General features: G+C 43.1%; 1 protein-coding gene across 9 annotated transcripts in view; it reads left to right on the forward strand.

The window, feature by feature from the left end:
* The first annotated feature begins 906 nt into the window (after positions 1 to 906).
* SEMA6A (semaphorin 6A) overlaps positions 907 to 20,689 on the forward strand; it is a 193,144-nt gene continuing 173,361 nt past the window's right edge. For 3 of the 9 annotated variants that reach the window (XM_020780055.3, XM_072992437.2, XM_020780056.3), the window contains exon 1: positions 910 to 1,571. The gene's annotated coding sequence lies outside the window, so the exon portion shown is untranslated. Of the gene's footprint in view, positions 1,572 to 1,990; positions 3,343 to 6,497; positions 6,517 to 20,689 lie in introns of those variants that run through there. The other 6 variants (XM_020780052.3, XM_020780054.3, XM_020780053.3 and 3 more) reach the window with 6 other exon arrangements.

Genomic DNA, 20,689 nt, shown 5'->3' on the forward strand with positions numbered 1-20,689 from the left:
CACACACACACACACACACACACACACACACACACACACACACACACACACACACACACACACAAAGAGAGAGAGAGGTTTCATGGCTGAAACGTCCGTCCTTGGAGCGCAATCCTAGCCACGTCTATTGGGAAGGGAGCACCGCGGAGGTCAACGCGGCTGACTTCCAGAGGAAGGATGCCTGATGCCGAAAGCTTACTGTCAGCACACAACGGTCACGCACACGTGTCAGTCCAGTCACACCCGGTGAGGGGCTTTCGATGACCGAGAGCCACTGCTGCCCGTGGAATCCCGGCCCGCCGTGCTTGATGCCCATTGCCTTTGGGTTCTGTAAACTTACAGCCCTTTTCTATTTTTTTCGGAAGAAACTGAGTTCAGAGTCACTTCGTTCACTCGTATCACTTATTGCAATGTATCCGTATCTTTGCTGGGATAAGAAGGACTTAATACATCCCCTTTAAACTTTTCTATTTTAAAAAAATCGATGGACAAATCCTTCTTTGTAGCTCATGCTTTGGAGTATTCCACGCACATCCCCACTTCGGCCTGCCTTTTCTTTTCTTTTTTAAATCAGTTTTTTTTAATTAGGCAGAAACTCACTCCGCGTCTCTCCGTTTCACCCCATAAGCCTCCCCATCGTCCAGTATAGCGGACGCAGAGACGTGGGGGGGGGAAGGAGGGTAACCAATTTATCACTCTCGGTGGTGCCTCTCTGAAGATAGACTGGTGAGCAATTCTGTTGGAAATTTGCCAGTGCCCACCCTGCATCACATACCCTCCCCACCACCACCGTTGCCCTACTCCCCCCCCCACACACACACATGCACAAACGTCCCACAGTCGTTCATGCGCAGAAGTGGGTGTAATCGGTGGAAATAATTATCGGGCCAGTCCGTTTCCACGGAATCCAGCCCGGGATTTGACTCCACCTCCAGCCAAGCTGCTTTCCAGTGACAGAAGAGTTGGGACGGAGACTAGCAGGGGGAAGAGAGGCAGGGCACGGGGGAGAGCGAGGGCGAGAGAGACGCGGCTCCGAAGTCAATCCCCCAAAGCAGTTCAATGACCAGGAGAGCCCGGGCAAAGCGCGCTTTCCTGCTGGGGCACAAGGAGGAGCGCTGCCTACCTCGGAGTTTTCCCCGGACAGCCTCGCCAGCCGGGACCACTTTTGGGGAGAGGCAGGGCGAGACCCTGGCAAGTCTTCGCCCGAGACCCGTCGGAAGGGGACTTACTGGAGTGCAAAGCCGAGCGGCGCTTGGAAGAGGAGTAACCGGCGCTCTTTTGCTATTCACCCCCCCCCTTTCCCACACCCGCCCTGGCCCTCTTTTCCCCCCTCCGTGGAGATGAACACATCGCCTTCGTATTCCCGAAAGTCGAAATATTAGATTTCCCCCCCTCCCCGTCCTCCTCGCCCCTGCTGCCCCTCCGAAGCCCACATGTAATAATGACAAAGGATTGCATCGGCGAGAGTGGATCGAGTTTCGCTGAGCGATCCCCTTAAATGGATTACTAAATGGGACACTCCATCAGCTAGTCCTGTCCTCTTAAGCTTCCCAGATACATGCACCGACGAGGTACGTGAACCGCTGCCCAGCGCTGCGCTCCGGGATCCCGATTGTCCTCGGTGTGAGTGTGTGAGAGGTGTGGTATTGTGTGGGGTTGCGTTGGGGAGCCATCCGGCAGGCTGCGATGCGAGGAGCAGCGGTTTGCCCGGTCCTGCAAGACCGCAGGACGGGGCTTGAGGAGGATAACGCGGATGAGGATGAAGCGGCGCACCGGCGGCAGGCGAGGGCTTGGGACAAGCCACTTTCTCCCCCCGGGGGGGCGGGTGCGCGGCTTCTTTTGTGGGCTGGGAAGAGGAATACATCCAGTTTTCTGTTTCCTTCGTGTCGTGCTTCTGTTTGCACGAGCGAGCAGACGAGCACTGGGTACGTTTGTTTTGTTGGAAGCGCGCCGGGATCTTTCGCCCTTTTCCCCCGCCCTTCCTCCTCCTCCTCCGCCTCGCTGTCCTCCGCGCTTTCTCTCGTTTCTAATATTTCTGGCTCGGGGGCGACTTTGTCCCGCTGCCCTCCGGCGGGCACGACGGGAGGGGCAGTTGCCTCGGCGGAGCTGCCACCCACCCCCCACGCACAGACACACACACACACGCCACACAACGCGCCTCCCGCGGGGCTCGCGGCTCGCCGCCCTCGCTCCTGGCCCGGCTTTCCGCGTCCCCTCCAAGCACGAGGCTTTCTTGGGGGGCGAGGATGGGCGTGGAGTCTTTGTCTCCGAGACAATGTGACGGCAGAGGAGAAGAGGCGGCGAGGAACTGGGGCAGGGTGGCGGAGCCGGGGAATGAGGGGAGGGGGCCGTGGCCGCCGACGCTCTTCAGGCGACGCGGGGAACTTGGGGCTGAAGGCGCGCGGGAGAAGGCGAGGCGCCCCCTCTCCCCGCTCCGCCCCTGCCGCGGGCCAACGCCTCTCCGCCGCCTTCGGCGCGCTGCCTGCCGTGGCCCACCCCCTCTGGGCGTCCCTGGGGTGCTGGTGGGAGCCGGGTGTGTATGTTGCCGCGGGGGCCGCCGCCGCCGCCGCCCGTCCCTGGCTTTGTTCGCAAGGCTGGGGACGGAGGTTGACGCAAGCTCAGGGCTGCTCTCGCCACACACACACCCCCAGACCCCGTGGCGGGACGGGGAGGCCTGTCAGTCGGCTTCTCCCGAGACAGCTGAGGGGAGAAGAGGAGATTTGGGGTGTGCGCCTAATAATAAAGGGGAAGGGAGTGTCGGGTTCCTCGGAGCCTCCTCCGAGGCTGTCAGCAGCCTGTCTTGCTGTCGCCGCCGCCGCTGCTCCTGTTCTGCTTGCCTTCCCGCGGACGCTGGGGCTGAGCGGGAAGAAGAGCAGGAGGGGAGCGCGCTCAGAGACCACCTTTCTCTCGCGTCTGTTGAAGTCCCTCCTGGTGCCTGGCTGAAGGGAGGAGTTGGCTGGCTGTTTGGCTTCTCCCCCACCCCTTCCCTGGGTCCTTTCCTTGTCCCTGCCCGTGTGTGGAGGGGAGGAAAAGCTGGCTGGCTCCGTCTGCGCCTCACCCCCCCCATGCCACCCCGCTTGCCCGGGCACACCCCTCTCCTGGTGACTTCGGTTGACCAGAAGTGTGGGGAGAAGGAAGCAGCGGAGAGAACTGGACGGGGGAAGGGGAAGAGAAGGGACCTCGTGAGGGAGAAGCGGCCCCTCTTTGTCGGGTGGCTTAGGATGTCTGAAGAGGAAGGCAAGAGGACAGGACTGGAAGGAGGCGTGGCTGAAGGTTGGGAGCTGCTTTCTGTGGGACAGAGCGGGAAGCGCGGGATGAGGGCAGTCAACACTCCTTGTGCAGGTAATAGGGTATGGGGGAGGGGAGGGACCTCACGGGTACATTAACTGAGAGAGAAAGGCACTCTCAAAGTAGTCCCTTGGGAAAGGAAACTTCTCAGAGACTCTCCTTTTTAGTGCTTTATTACTTGACTGGTAGCCCACTCTACTGGAAAAACACTGGATTAACACCAGAAGGGTGAAGTGTATGCGTGCAGTGTAACAAACATGAGTAGATGCATGTGTCTGCACACATCTGAGCACCATCCTGTGTGTGGTGAACTAAAATTGAGCTTCCAGGAGTCAGGGCTTCTCCGGGATAAAAGGAAAAACAAATTCACTGCAACTGCATGGTTCTCTGACACAATGTGTGAAATAATCATGAGAAGTGCGCATTTGAGCATGTGCAGAGTGACTTTCCCTCTGCCACTGGCGAAATCTCAGAATCTCAGAAAGCTCCCACATTTGGGATTTTTGAACACAATTCCCAAGGCACCGGTTTTGTGAAGGTGTGAGCGCCGAACCTCTTGTTTTAGCAGCAAAGCGTTGCTGCCCTAGATAATTAGAAGATTCAGTTGTCCTCCCTTAACATATCTCAAATGAACTCCTTAAGGGAAACAACCAACATTAAGACATTTGTAGAAGACAGTCTTCTTCTGGATTGTGCAATGGAGTTCTTGTGTCTACAAGCCTTAAAACTGCTGCCTGGCAAAGGTGCCCAAAAACTGGAGGGAGGGAGAAGAGTCTAATAGAAACTCTCCAGTTGTTGGAAAAACAGGAACAGTTTCTGGGAGACTGCTAAGCACCTTCACTTCCTCCCAAGACTACCCAGTCTCCTTTGGAATAAAAGAAAGAGATCAGAGGAGTTCTGCGAATTGAATCATACCACCAGCAGCCTTGAAGCCAGTTGAGCAGCAGGGGGCAGAGGCTATTGATGCTGGCAAAGAGAGAGAGAGAGAGAGAGAGATGATTTTGTGAAGGATTTGGATTGTGTTTGCGCTGGGTAGCACATGAGAATAGAAGACTCTCAGTTAAGAGCCATGGGTATTAAGTGCCCTGGTTTCAAATTTGCATGAATTAAGGTGGAAGATTACAAATCGCCATGCGTGGTTTCCCTTGCCTGCTAGTCTGTTCCTCCCCCCCCAAAAAAAAAAAACTCATGGGAGTTGCAGGACTGGGAACAAGGCTGTGAAATTTGTTGCCTGTTTGGAGCATTCACAAAAGAACTAACAGCGACCACTGACATCTCCTCTAGAGTAGACAAAGATTATATTGACTAGGTTCCAGATCTACAGAATCCATTGTTGACATTGTCAGTTCCAGAAACTTTTCTCAGATAGGAAAATGTGTCTCCAGAGAGTGTTGGCGCACTCTGTTTTGTTTTCCAAAAGTTTAATGGAAAACAGAGTAAAAATCTGCTCAGCTTTGATAAATGTACCCAAGATAAGGACTGAACATTAAAATCATGGCCTGTTTTAGACTTTGAGCAGTTTTAGCAAAGAGAAAAAACCATAATGTGAGATGAGAGAGTGTGGGGAAGCACAGCACTGTCAGGGATTAAAGAATTTCTGTCACTGGCTTTGTTATGCTGTCTCTATTGCATCTTTGCAACTGTTGTCTTTTTTCCCACTCTGTATGCCTGTATTTGTGTCTCTGCCCCTATTTTTGTGAAGGAAATTAGTCTTTTCTGTTTTTTTTTTTCAAAAGAGCTTTGGTTCTTACAAATACGTTTGCAAGTGCAATGATTTATGCTCATTCAGACACTTCAACTGCTAAAACAGCAAGTAGGCAAAGTTTAATTTGTTTGCAAGGGGCCAACATTTGGTCATTCACAGCCTCAAGAACATAATGGAGTATAGATAATTAAAAACACATTTCCATGATAATATGCAAGCAATTGAGCGGCTTGTATGAAAAAAGAAGAAGAAGCCAGAAGCTACCAATCATATTTCAGGATCAAGGTTAATAATTAATCTAACATTAAATAAAAATGCCAGAATCCTGTCTGCACTTTTTGGAGAACTTTCAGTTTGCCTCTATTGATAAACGAAATACTTCTTTCAACAAACTCACAGTTTGTATTTCTCAAAAACCCAACAAAGTCCCTGCATCAGGGAATTGTTCACATGCTTCTTCCCACTCTTTCATAAAGAAGCAGTGAATGGGGAAAATATAGCTTTTGGAAACCTTATGAAAGATGTAGAATGTGTTAACTACATATGTTCTCAGCTTCATGAAATGACAAGAATATAGTTAAGTGAAAGTACAGGATATTCCTATACTCATGGCGTTATTTCTCTTGGATTGCAATGATCCTACTTAAACATTGACAGCTACTTATAAAGCTTAAAAGCAAAAATATGGCGCTTCTGAACAAGCCATTAAAACTATATAAAGGACATCAGTTCTTGATCCCTTCTTACAGAGGAGAATTTATTGACTTCAGCAATAGCTTAACATAAAGGAAAGTACAAGACTGATACATCTTATCTATTAATGCAGAAATGAAGAGGTAGAGGAAGGAGAGGGAGAGGGAAGGGAACAAATAGAAGATAGCTGGTTTACTTTCTTTATACAAAAAGATGGGAACCATAAGTTAAAAAACAGTGTCCACATATGTTCCCCATACTTTTTTTTTAGTTACTATCCCATTGCTTATTTTTTCTAATGATTAAAAAGATCTGTTTTCATGTGTTAAACTGGTGTTCTTAGAAGGGGAAATAACTGAGCGTTCATATAGATAAATAACACATGTGCTTAACATCCCCAGGTATTTAATGGTAACCAAAGCAGATGCTAGGCATAGCCCTTTTCCACAGGTTGTAATTAGTAAAGTTATTGCTGCTGAAGACTTAAAAAAAAAGGACTTCAAGAGTTAAGGGCAAGAAGCTAAAGGGAGGAAATTAATGACCTGTGATTAAATTCAAAGTGCCTATTTAAGAGGAAGTAGGCGGTTGTAAAGTTATTTGCTTGTTTGTTGAAGGAAAGAGGAAATTTCCCCCAACTAGAGTTAAGAATTCATAAATACATATCAAAGGAGTTCCCATAGTTTGCCACAGATAAAAGGGGATAAACGGACTTCCTCTAACACATGCATTGCATCCTGCTATCTAGAGGAATGCTTAAGTTGCTGTAGAGGTTCATCATTTATTAACTTGAAAGAATTAAGTCCAGCTATAGTAATGCATTAGGATTTCAGGTATGCTATAATGTGAAAAAGATGAAATAGTTACAAAACTGAAAGTCTTTACCATCTTTTTTTCTAATTAATGATTGTTTCATACGTAAAGCAAGAGCTTTGAAAATTTTGGCCCATGGTTCCCAATTGTAGCAATTTCAACTAGTAATTCCCAGTTATATGGTCCAAAAAAGTAACTTTTCTAAGCTCTGCTAAAAACATGGGATTCATCAGCAGAGCAGAATGGTTTTTACTGAAATCCAGTAGGATTTGGAGTCAAATAAAACAAGCCTTGCAAAATAAGAACTTAGGGTAAAACGCTTGTCTTCAGAGATAATATGTGACAGCTTATTGTGGATTCTAAGTAGCCTGACTTGTAACAATGCTGCAAAAAAGCAACATACTGAATGGAATCCAATCAAGGTGGATTAAAAATGAAGATGATCTAATGATCTAAGACAAATTATCACTCCTAATGTAAAGTAACTGAAGACACTTTGAGATTCAAGCTGGCATACAGTGTTGCTTTGGGACTTGGGAGATTTAGGTTCTAGCCCCTGCTGGGCCAGGAAACTAAATGGGTGGTCTTGAGCTAGCCATTTTCTCTTAACCTAAGCTAACCCACAGAGTAGCTGTGAAGTTTAAATGGAGAGAGGAAGACCATGTATGTTGCCATGAGATCTTTGAAGGAAAGTGGGATGTAAACATAACTAATAGAGAAACTGGGGTTTTCTAGTGTGCAAAGCATACCTAAGTGCACTGGACTGATTTAAAATTGGTTGCAGCTCACAACCCACCACCTGCTATCCATCACCTGGTGAAGGAACCAAAGCAGTACCTTCCTCCATTAGTGTAATTCATAACACTAGTAACTATTTCAAGTTATGGAGGATCGGACTCACTGTGAGTGCAACATGGCCAGGGGAGGATAGGGGAAGAAGATTTTATCTGGTGAGTCTGCACACACATATTCATATATGGAAGTCATCCAGAACAACTTTTAAAGGGAAATTCTGGGTCTTCCTCAGGTCATCCCTCCTATGCCTCTAAGGATGTGGTAGGGCTGCCTTTGATTTCTGTAAGAACAGACCTGACAGTTCAAATATTTTGATAGCCTCCTGAAAGACCACTTAGTTAAACTTAGCACTACTGAAAAGGGAACCAAATATGCTGCCTGATATTTGCAGACATATCCCTTGCCTTTGTTGGATAGTGCCACAAAAAAAAAAAAAAAAAAAAAAAAGATTGGTGGCTAGCTCCACCAATGTGGTGCCGAGTTGAAATGCTGGTTTGATTCAGCATTGGAAAAAAAATCTCCCTGTGATACCCACAGTTTAAGAAAAATACTGTATATTTAACTCATGGTTCTTACCAGTGCACTTTTACTGAAGGCATTTACTAGCTTATACTTTTGAACCATGCCATCAGTATACCTTGAAGGCAGATTCTGTAGCATCCCTGCATAAAAGTTCCTTTGACCCTGTGACCAGGGAGAAGTGGATGATTGTAAACTTTATGTCCTGTACTGTCCCTTTTATGAAGCCAATAGAGGAAGAACACTGGGACAGTTTATTGACAGCAGGTTCAAAAGTAGAGCATGGCAATTATTTCCTAGCAGATATAGTCCCTATTTTTTGTCTGCTAAACCTGTTTGACACCTCACCAGGCTGAGGTGACAAGATTAGCTATGGTAATTATTTCCATTAGGGTTGTAACTATCATTAGTAGTTTTTATCTCTTATTTTATAGTATTATTTGTATTAATTATATGATTCAATTGTAACTTGCTATGAATTGTAGTTGGAGAAATCATTATACAGTATTTGCGTGCTTATTTGCATATGTAGGTCAGCCTCTGAGTTGAGTACCATTTTGAACAGAAGCAAAAGCATGATTCATTTCTGAGACCTAAACTGGAGCCAGAGTGTGGTTTAGATTTAATTTCACCACCATGTTTAACTTCCCTCTTTCTCCAACCTATTCATCTCACATGCTTCTCAATATTTTCTCTATCTCAGCATAAGAAGACCGTAGTTAGTATTTCTTCCGGAACTGTCTTTAATTGGTGGGTTGTGGTGTGCTTATAGTAATTACATTTCAAAGCGCCATGTTCAGGTAGGTAAGGGATATGCAGTGATCATCTGACAAAGGTCATTTGACAAAGTGATGTAGCTGCCACCAGGTTGGCAGATGGTTTTTCAGGACAGTAGGACAGCAAAAGCAAGATTCAGGTCTGTAAATTTAGAACCTGCAGCCATCTGGATCGTAACATCCAACTTTTATTCCAATGCTCTTGCAATGCCTTGTTTCACCATTTATTGGGAAACAGCTAGCTCTACCCCCCCCCCCCATGAAATCTTCCTAACTCAGCAGCTACTGGTCTGCATGGCTTACTGTATTTTTTTTTTAATCTTGAAAAGCTGTTTGCTTGCTAGTTTTTGACATTTACAGTGGTGCCTCGCTTAGCGATGTTAATCCATGCAGCAAAAATTGCTGGTTACCGAAAACATTGCTAAGCGATTTTTAAAAGCCCATAGGAATGCATTGAAACCCCTTCAATGCGTTCCTATCGGCAAAAAACTCACCTTTTAGCGAAAATCCTCCATACGGCGGCCATTTTTGCTGCCTGGTATGCGAGGAATCCGTCCCAAAACACAGCGGGCGGCCATGTGTTTTTTCTGGTGGCCATTTTGGAACTGCCGATCAGCTGTAGGAAAAAGATCTCTATGTGATAACCGGTAAGCGAAACAGCTTACCGATCATCGCAAAGCGATTTTTTCCTATTTAAAACATTGCAATGCAATCGCTTTTTTGATCACAAATTCTTCGTCGCTAAGCGGTTTCGTCGTTAAACGGGGCGCTCATTAAGCGATGCACCACTTTATATCTTGTCTTTCCTCCACTGAGCTTATAGATGGAAACCTGGCTCTTGTTGCCAGGCCATCCTGACAACAACCCTGTGAAGTAGGTCATGCTAAGAGAAAGTGATAGCCCCAAGGTCACTAAAGCCATCTTACTGGCTCAGTGAGTAATTGAACTTAGATTTCCCAAATCCCAGTCCAACATCGTAAACACTACTATTGAAACTTTGAGCCCTTTCCCTGCACAACTTGCTAATTAAGGTTGCAGTCCTAAACACAGTTATTAACCCAAGATTCTGACAATCTCAGATTTCTGAGGAGGCATTTTTAAAGCATTTGTATGGTGATATTTTTAAAATATGTCCCCTCCTTCTTGGTTATGTGATTCTGGACTAGGGAGTTGCATAGCTGCTGACAGCTGCATGCTCACTCATTTTGATATCATCTCATCTCAGTGTTTTAACTTCCCTGGACTTGTAATAGCTCACACGGGTAACCCCTGGCTGCAGCATGTTATTGCATCCTTATGCTTCATAGATGGCCAAAGTATGGGACAGAGAACCAACATGATACGTCATGACCTTGCTTTGAGTAATGGAGAGGATGCTGGCCAAGATACTAGTTCTCAGGAATTGTCTTTGGGCAAACATTTCAGGAGTTGATTGTCGGATGTAAGTGATACAGTGTCTCTGACTAAATTTACTCAGCTGATAGGTCAGCTTACTCTCCATAAAGTAAGCTGAAATAACTGGATTTAAACAGAATTAGTGCAGTCAATTTCAGTGGGACTGAATTGGCTTAAATCCAAAAACTCTGGTGGATTGTGCTGAAAGATAGGTCAGCAGTACTTAATTATCTGATCAGGAATTTGGCCTGGAACCATGAATTAACATCTCTGCTATTATTATAGCTGTCTAAAGCCCTTCCAGTCTCATATTCTTGAGCTGAGAAACAGAGACACATTTGTAGAATCTTGAGATAAAATTACCAGTAGATTTCTTTAAATAAATATCTGTTTACATACAGTTGTGTTGTTTTGACCTACTTTTGTGAGTTAATAGCTACTTAGAGACCAAGATGCTCCCTACTGAATTACTGATAGTACACTAAAAAGTTGTAGTGCATATTTTTATAACATCTCTAAGCCAACTTTAGTATCCAAAGAGGCTGGCAACAATTGGATTTATTACAAAGTTGTGGCATAGACTTATTTCCTTCTAAAGTAGACTTTCTACACCTGGGGTGTATCACAAGATATGGATGCAGTCCTATGTCTGACGGTTCTTTTTATATGGAGAAACTTCTAAGAACCCACAGCATAGATGTAGAAACAGCCCAGCCAGAAATGTACCACCTTGGTAGCAACTGAGTTCTGAAACCTGCTATGGAATACCTTGTAGAACATTGCAGAAAGGAAACACTCAAAATATTCAGACTGACAAAGAATAACACATTTAGATATATTTATATAGAAGCTGTCTGCTAGTCTTGACAGTTAAGAAACATAAAATCTGCTAATGTTAAACAAAGAAGCACAGGAGGAACTAGAGGAAAGGGATACTATAAAAAGGGGGTGGGAGGGTAGGAGTCTCCATCAGATGAAGAAATGCATGTAACAATGACCAAAACAGAGGTTTTCAGGTAAGTTGTATCTGATCTTCATTGCAAGCTGAGTTTAAACCTACAGTTAACATTTAACATACCTAAAGAACTGTTACACAGGCACATATTACACTGCTTTGTTGAGAAGTTGGTCAACTGCTTTGTTTTCCTGAAATCTGGAGGAATTTCACATGGGATGAGTCCAGTGCAAAGAATTAGTTGTTAAGTGTATGAAATACAGTAATTTCTTTTTGTTCAAAGGGACTATTTAAAGCAGAGTCCCATACTGTATCTATCCAGACTGATTGAGAGATGGAAAATGATAACTCAGCTATTAAAAGAACTGACAGTTGCTGCATCTCAAGAGAGAAGACATATGGTAATTCATTGCATACAATACTGACCTTTCCTTTTAAAAGTATTCTTTAATAATAGCTATTACTATATACAGTAGAACAGATATTTGGAATTCACCCTTAATATATTGGCTCCCCACAATTCTATTTCCTTGTTACCATGTGAAACTTGTCCGGAAGGGAATCTGTCATATCATACTGAAAATCTGGGATATTTTTATTTTTGCCTGCATGCCAGTAGGATGAAGCTGTTGCCACATGTTTTTTTTAAAAACTGTGCTCTATTACTCTTGTGTCTTCTCTACCCAGCTGCCTTCAGTGGAAACCAAATACTTAGAGAGAAGGATTAAATATTTTTATTGCCAGGATCCATCCAAAATCTGGGTCCAGTGTACAAAAATGAGAAACTTTTCTAGTTTTGCCATATCGGTTATGCACTTTTGAAGGAGGTATTTATTCAATGTGCTTTCCATCTATATTCTTTGGTTACAGCAAGCTTTACAAAAATCTTTTCAGAATCTAAAATTATTTGTTTATTTGAGCTACAGAAGAGGGAGGTCTTGTTTCTGAATCTCTGGTAGAACAGTAAGAGCTACATCCTAACTCTAGAAAACCCCCCCAACATAAACTGTTTTATGTTCCCTGACTAGAGGTTTCTGAAAAAGCAAATGATCTTTTATATAGCCCACAGTATTCCATTCTCCCCAATTGCTTGGGAGACCTCTTTTCAAGAAGGCAGAAAAAAAGAAGTGGATAATTTGTTGTCATTTTGATGAGGTTCTCTTTTTTTAAATAAAAGGAAAACAGTTCCATGTATTTCTATTGATGTCCATCAAAATTTTCTGTTCAGTGCCTATTTGACATGGATCTGTGCTAATTGCTCTTCTGTTCTTGAGTTATGGCCTAGCTTGACTCTGTCCTTGGCCTCTTCATCTATTAATCATGGAAGCTGCTTTCTTATTCGGTTGCTATAGTTTCAGTGCCTCAGATAGTGTTTGGGGTGCCTTGGGAAAGGCTTGAGATATAGTAGGACTTGCAAGCTTTGCAGTTATTCTGGCTGTTGCATAGCTCTGAAAGAACAGAAAACAACTTCCAACATAATTCAAGTTTGGATTAAAACAGGCAACTTCTGATTGAGTCCCCCTGGACCTTGTTATGTGCACACCCAGCTGATATTTACTCCAGTATTTGTTTCTTGCTCTTTTTTTCCCCCTAAACACCTTAAAGTTCATGGATTTTTGGATGCTTTTATCTATTGCATAGGAACATCAAACTTTTAATTAGGGCTGTTAAATAATGGTTGTGTCAATGAGAATATTTAGACTTCAAAGGTAACATCTGGAACATCTAGCTATTTCACATATCTAAACTGAAGTAAAGGAAAACAGAACTCTTAGTATCCAGAGAACCACTGTCATTCCACATGTTGATCCCTGATCCCTACAGCCACCCATTTATGATTTCTATGTTTTCATTAACATTTTTCGAGTTTCAAAATGCAGAAATACATACTGTAAGTATTACTCAATGGAAGCTGGTGTCTCTGATGTCATGACAGCAGTGAATCTGCTTTGCATCATAATTCAGACTTTGAAGGAGAGATCTGAGCTGCTGAACCTATTTGGGAAATAGATTTCGGCACTTTGGTAGCACCTGTAAAGTTTTGATTAAAACCCAAGTGCATTCAGTGTCATCTGATGATTTAAGTGTGTTTAGGTGTAGAAAGTCATTCATGGTTTGACATCCCCCCACCCCCAAAATTGAAGAATGCAGAATATATTCCCTCTCCACATTGCTGGCAGTGCAAATAGAGTAATTAATTACCAGTTAAGTTACTAATATTTTGTTGCTTGTCCATGATCTTATCTGATGATCAGTGGAGACGGGAAATTGTGGCAGGGATTATTTTGCACCTTTGGATATAAAAATGTTGCTTCTCCCTGATATGATTCTCAATTTCCTTGAAGCTATAAAATGAAGCAGGGCCTGAAATGACAACTGGTGGTGGTGTACGGGGCGATGTGAGGAGAGTTGTCCTTTCTGAAACATGTATGAAGATTCCCAGCTGCCTCGTTCAGAGATTTTTTAGACAACTCTTGTGAAAGTTGCAATTTTTAAAAAAAATGGTGTCTCCATTTCTGTTTTCAGCAAGTCACTTCCATTAATTTGAGAAGTATTTTCTATTAAGGAAAGAAGCTTTAAGTTTTTTTGTAGAGTAAAAGCTTTGAATTCCTCAGACATGAAACCAATCTGAAGAAATACAGTAGTGACATTTAAAATAGTATATTGCCTACATTTTAGTCAAGCATGAAGTCAGAGGTTTAGTTTGGCGTTTCAGGAGCCTGAGTAACACAGTTGTCGAGACCAGTCATTAAATTTATTTGCCTTCTCTCTCAAGTAATATTTTTGAAATCGAGGTCTTATGAAATAGGTGCAAGGGATAATAAGAAATTATTTGTTGCTAGTTGCATCAAACTTCTGGGGATCAAGAACTTTTGTGTTACTGTTTACTGTCAAGAAGTCAAAGGTGGAATTATTTATGCCTAGGGTGCTACAGTGAGACTGGAACTATTGTCATCTGATGCATGTAATGCTGAGTTGTTTGACAGTGAAAAATATATGTCCCAATCACTTTACGGTACTGATAAGGTAGAAGATGGCTTGCATGAAAGGAAAAGTGACATTAAGGAAAATATATCTAAGGAAGCATCAGACAAGCCTATAGCTCGCTATTTGTTTCACATTTGGTGTATTTTGGTTTGCCCTATTTTCTGGCAACCACATGTGTTTTAAGTAAGAGTTATCCATCCTGCCCCTTTTGTGAACTGTCCCTATCCTTTCTGGCACAGCACTAGGGCTGCAGTTTGTTTGGTATGATCGGGAGCTATCCTGATTCTTCATTCTGTGTAGTTACTTAATTTGCTCCCAAATAGGGCTGTGGGTGGCATTCTCTTCAGTGACAACTCTGTGATGTATGCAGTGGATTGTGACAGTAGAACACATGACAAAGAAACCCTTTCCTGTTTTTTTCCTTTTCTCACAATTTGTTAAATATTCTCTCAAGTGACATAGCACTATTTCAGGTATAAGAGACTATTCATGCTAGGTTGATGCATTGCTGTAGTGCTACGCCACTTACAAAATTAAATAATAACAAAAAAGGAAAGCTGCCATGGCCCATGGAATAACTGCTCTGAGAAAAGTCAGGGAAAGGGTCAGGGTACTGATTATTTCGATCAGTAATTGAAAGAAAAAGAAATTGGAGCAAGCCCTGTTGGATGACCTATTGAGGGAGGCCGACAGAGGGAAAACATCTCTGTTGGTCCTCCTCGATATCTCAGCCTCCTTTGATACCGTTGACCACAGTATACTCCTGGGGAGGCTCTCTGAGCTGGGAATCAGTGGCCTGGCATTGGCCTGGCTCCGATCCTTCTTGGAGAATCATCTTCAGAAAGTCCAGCTTGGGGAGGGGGACTCGGCCCTGTGAAGTCTGAATTGTGGAGTTCCCAGGTTCTGGAACATGTCCCCCCCCCCCCAGATTTGTCTGCCCCCCTCGCTGGGCACTTTCAAAAACCAACTCAAGGCCTGGTTATATAGACAGGCCTTCCCTCCGGGCACTACGTAACATTCTCTTTTTCTCTATCTTTATCTACTTTGTTTTGTGTAAATGTTATAAATTGTAATTTCATATTTATTGTTTTTATTCTGCGTTTTGTGAGCCGCCCATAGTAGACTATGTCTAAATGGGCAGCATATAAGCTCAATCAATCAATCAATCAATCAATCAATCAATCAATAAGCTGAAGCTTGGAACCTTTTCAAGGGAGAAGAAACATATCCAATGTGAATGGAAATATTTGCTCAGGTGTGAGATAAAATAGATGACACTGAAGATAAGAGGCTTTAAAATGCAACCTGGATTGCTCCACATTCCCCCCATCTAGTTGTGCCCTTAGATCAAAAGTTGTGAAGGTAATTTATACTAATTCATGGGTTTTCTCAAAATTCATTTTTCTGGATTTGTAAAAGTTTAGATACAATTGCTCTCATGTACTTTAAAAGAAGATACTCTAAGCAATTTGTGGGAGGTAGCTAGTAGTGTATTATGTTGGATTTAACTCTTTACAATCTATTTCACACTTTGTGTTCTGTAATTTGTGCTATACGGAGTTGTATACCAATAATGAAATTCAAAATTCAGAAAGTTCTGCAAAATGCATGTTCTGAACAGACTAAATGAGAAGTAGAAGGTATCCAAGATTATTTTAATTAACAAATGTGCCAATTAATCTTAGCAATGAGATTTTCCAGGCCTGTTCATAAAGGTGTGCATTAGGCATTTTATACATGTTTCCTCTAGGCCACAGTAAATTTTACTAGATAAATCACATGTATGCCCAAAATGTTTGGTTACTATTTTAAAGAATTTCATGTGCTGAAATTAGTCATACTGATCAAGGTTTTATACCAATGTAAATACCAGTTACTAAAGCCACATGTAGATTTTGCTGTTTGTAGAAGGAACAAAGTGCTGGCCATGTAATAGGCAACACAGAGTCCTTTTCCAGTAATTCCCATTGAACCTTGGCCTCCATATCTTCAAAGCAATCGAAATATATCTGTTCCATGAATCAACAGAACTTCCTTCTTCCTGGCCTCTGCTCAGACTTAGTTGAAAAATGGCAGTGAAAAAAAATGTGTTGGAATATTTTATCTTCCACGCACCCTTGTGTCTGAAGGCAACATGAACAAAGAGGCAATATGGGCAAAAATAGACTATACGGCTACAGGTTTAGCTCTGTCCCCAAGGTTACATACCTCTTCAGCCCTCATATGATGAGCAATAACTTCTGTAGTGGCGAGACTTTTCTATCCGTGGAAACTTCTGGCAGAGTTTGGGAACATGATTTTCCATGTGGATCCTTTGTAGATAGAAAAGCCACTCAGCTATAGTAAAAGCAAAAAGCAAAGCAAAGTGTGCTACTTATTTACCGCCCCATAGTCCTTAAAGCACTCTCTGGGGGATTTAGAATTTAATTATGTAAGATACACATTGCCCCCTCCCCGCCCCATGAGTTTAAGTGTGGCTTCTCAATAATATATATCACTATTATATTGGCCTATTATTCTTTCGTTTCTTTTTAAAAGTAATGCAGAAACTAATTAATTATTCCATGGGAGGACTATATCATTCTCAGCGTCGTTTAGTCGTGTCCGACTCTTCATGACCCCATGGACCAGAGCACGCCAGGCCCTCCTATCTTCCACTGCCTCCCGGAATAGTGTCAAATTCATACTGGTTGCTTCGATGACACTGTCCAACCATCTCATCCTCTGTTGTCCCCTTTTCCTCTTGCCTTCACACTTTCCCAACATCAAGGTCTTTCCAAGGATTCTTCTCTTCACATGAGATGGCCAAAGTACTGGAGCCTCAGCTTCAGGATCTGTCCTTCCACTGAGCACTCAGGTTTGATTTCCTTTAGAATTGATAGGTTTGTTATCCTTGCAGTCCTCATGACTAAACTGGTTCTATTTCTCCTGTACTGCTTGTAATGTGAAATGAACAGACTTGAACTACAGTACATACAAAATTAATCTGTCCCCAACGATGTTCGTTAGTTGAAATGTTCGTAATTAGAAGCACCATTTCCCATAGGAATGCATTGAAAACCGGTTAATCCATTCCAGCCGAAGGAAAAAACTAACCAACCAACCAATCAAACAATAAATATAAGACACTGCAAGCCCCTGGGGCTGCAAAAAAACAAAACAAATCCAAAAATAAACAGAAATGTAACCCCACCAGCCCAATTCCACCCTGCAAAAGACAAAAAAAGTTTTAAAAAAAGCAAAAAGCAGCACCTTACCTCCATCGCTGGGACCACTGCCACCATTGGAAGCTTTCCCGGGGTTCGCCTTTCTCTGCTGCCATCCGCTGCCAGGCCAGGGTTTCTGCACCGCTGCAGCAGACGTCTACCAAAGCCTGCGGCAGTGGCATGGAAACCCTGGCCTGGCAGCAGATGGCGGTGGAGAAAGGTGGCACTTGCGGTGAGCCCCGAGAAAGCCTCCCATAGCAGCAGACAACCAGTGCTGCGGCAGAGAAAGGTGGCACTTGTGGCGAACCCTGGGAAAGCCTCCAATGGCAGCAGAGAAGCCCTGGTCACTAGGCATGTGGCTAATTCATTTGTTGGGGAGCCGATGGCACTTACAATGAGCCTGAGTGGGATTGAGTCCTTGTGGATTTTGGGTAGTCCAACATATGAATTAGCCAAATACCTAGCGACCCTCCTACAGACCCACATTGGACAAACCTCATCCTACATCAAAGACTCAGGACATTTCATAAGCAAGATCAGCACCCTAAAACTCAACCGTGTGGACAGACTGATCAGCTTTGATGTCGTATCCCTGTTCACTAAAGTACCGATAAAGGACACTATGACACTCATCCAGCAGATCCTTCCAGAATACATCAAGGCCCTTTTCCAACACTGCCTAACGACCAGCTATTTTCAGTGGGATAATGAATTCTATGAACAGACAGATCTGTTCATAGAGCCCCCTCAGCCCGATTATAGCAAACTTCTACATGGAGCATTTCAAAAATCTGGCCCTGGCTTTGGCACCCTTCACACCCACAGTCTGGTTCCGATATGTGGATGACACCTTCGCAATCTGGAACCATGGTGAAGAAAAATTAGAAGAATTTCTAAACCATCTCAACAGCATCCGCCCAAATATACAGTTCACCATAGAAAAAGAAATAGAGGGCCAACTCCCATTCTTAGATGTCATGGTCTTACGCAAAACTGACCTCCTATTGGGACACAAGGTCTCCAGAAAACCCACCCACACAGACCAGTCCCTACACAAAAACTCCAACCACCACCCACAGCAAAAAAGAGGCATAATCAAAACACTGGTAGACCGTGCAAATCAGAACTGTGAAGCTCAATTTCTCAGCACCGAACTCAACCATCTGAATTGGGCCCTACAGGCAAATGGCTATTCCAAAAATGAAATCACAAGAGCCATCAAACCAAGAAAACAACACCAAACTGAAGAAGAAAAACAGCCACCCACAAATAAAGTATTTCTGCCATACATCAAAGGGGTCACAGACCACATGGGGAAACTTTTGAAAAAACACAACCCACAAACAATATTCAAGTCCACCACAAAAAATATAACAAATGTTACAGTCAGCAAAGGACAGAAGGGACCCCCTCACCACTGCAGAAGTATACTGGATACCTTGCAGTTGTGGCCAAGTACATATTGGAACCACAAAATGAAGCATCCACACCAGAATCAAAGAACATGAGAGACACTGCAGACTAAAACAACCAGAAAAATTGGCAGTAGCTGAACATGCCCTAAAACAAGCTGGACATGAAATTCTATTTCAAAATAGTGAAATACTGGACAACACCAGCAATCATTACGTTAGACTGCACAGGGAAGCCATTGAACTCCACAAACACCGGCAGAACTTCAACAAAAAAGAAGAAAGTTAAAAACTCAACAAAGCTTGGCTCCCAGCACTGAAAAATACAGTGTGCAAAAGGTCAACAAACTCTACCCAGCCACAAGGACCGGTGATCACTACACACAAAAGACCAGTTAACGACACCCATCAATCACAGTGACAGATAATCTCTCCTCCTTATCACAGTATACCCACAACAAAAACTCACTGATCACCATAATCACCCATCTCCCGAAAAGGACAAAAGCTGATCCCACAGCTATAAATACTCAACTCCCAAAAAAACTGCACCAGAGCACAGAGTGCTACTCCTGTCCTCTGAAGATGCCAGCCACACACACTGGCAAAACGTTAGGAAAAACAACCTTCAGAACATGGCCAAAGAGCCCGAAAAACCCACAACAACCATTAGATCCCAGCCATGAAAGCCTTTGTGAATACAGAGGATCCAGTGTACTTGCTCAAAATATTTTTTCATGCAAGGGCACACCAATTGTGCATTTCTATGTATGCTTACTCAGTAAAGTCCCACTGTGCGCAATAGGGCTTGCTCCTAGATAAATGTGAACTGGATTTCAATTTTAAAGTATGATGGTATGCTTTCCACATTATGTTCCACAACAAATTGCTTCACTTTTAATTTGAGGACAAACTTCATATCATTTGAATAATAGACGCTTCCTAGTTAAGCGTCAATTATACCATGTTTTCCCGAAAATAAGACAGAGTCTTATATTAATTGTTACTCCAAAAAACACATTAGGGCTTATTTTCGTGGGATGTTTTATTTTTTCAGGGGATGTTTTATTTTTTTTCATGTACAACAATCTCCATTTATTCAAATACAATCATGTCATCTTCTGGTTGCTGCACAATGGTGGAGGGTGGGCTTTCACATAACGGGCTTATTTGGGGGGCAGGGCTTATATTATGAACATCCTGAAAGCTCATACTAGGGCTTATTTTCAAGTTAGGTCTTATTTTTGGAGAAACAGGGTATTAAGATTGTTTTTAAAAAGATGATGATAGTACATCTAAAATAAACCAGAGTTATATTCAGCCCACCAGCAATATGATAAAATTATTTGTAGTTATGAATTATAAATGGGGAGGTTTTGCAATTCAGACTTATTGATCTTTAACCATCCTAATGAGGAACTGGCTAAATTAAATTGATTTACTATTTGTTGTAATGTGTTCTAGGAAAATGATTATGAAACGTAACTCCATAATCGTATCCCATCCAGCAAAGATATCTTTCATCCACCATACCATGTTTTCTTCAGGCAGAAATCTAACTGGAAATGGTTTCTAGTTTTCAGCACAACAGTAATAGTGATGAAGTATTTGGGTACCCTTTCCTTGTTTTTAATATCACAGAGTTTGGTGAGAACAATGGAAGAGTTACACGTTACTGTGTTCTGAACCCTTGGGTAACCCAGGTGTTCTTAAACTGCAGTTCCCAGAAACTTTCACCACCAGCTGTGCGGGCCAGAGTTTCTGGGAGTTGTAGTCCAAGAACACCCAGGCTGCCTAAGTTTGGAAGCCACTGTGACTTAGTGGGTGAGGGTAAGCTATAAATGAGAAATGGCACACAGTGGAAGGGGAATGTACATATTCCTAGCAGCTCATTCTGCCTTCCAAATATTTCTTTCCTGCCTTTCTGTTTACATTAATAGACAATTTTGTTACCTCAGTGCCCATCTCATCATGTGCAGGTCTGTCAAAAGCAACGTTTAAATGCCATAATATCCCACCCCCCGCCCCCAAAAAAGCGAGGACTTTAGTGTGAGTTCATAAAAAAGCCATTTTGGGAATAGGAAATTCTGTTGCATAACCTCTTGCAGTTGCTTTAGAATCTGCAAGATGTTTCCTTTTTGTGCTGA

Source organism: Pogona vitticeps, chromosome 2 (assembly GCF_051106095.1).
Source record: "Pogona vitticeps strain Pit_001003342236 chromosome 2, PviZW2.1, whole genome shotgun sequence".
NCBI classification, from domain to species: domain Eukaryota; kingdom Metazoa; phylum Chordata; class Lepidosauria; order Squamata; family Agamidae; genus Pogona; species Pogona vitticeps.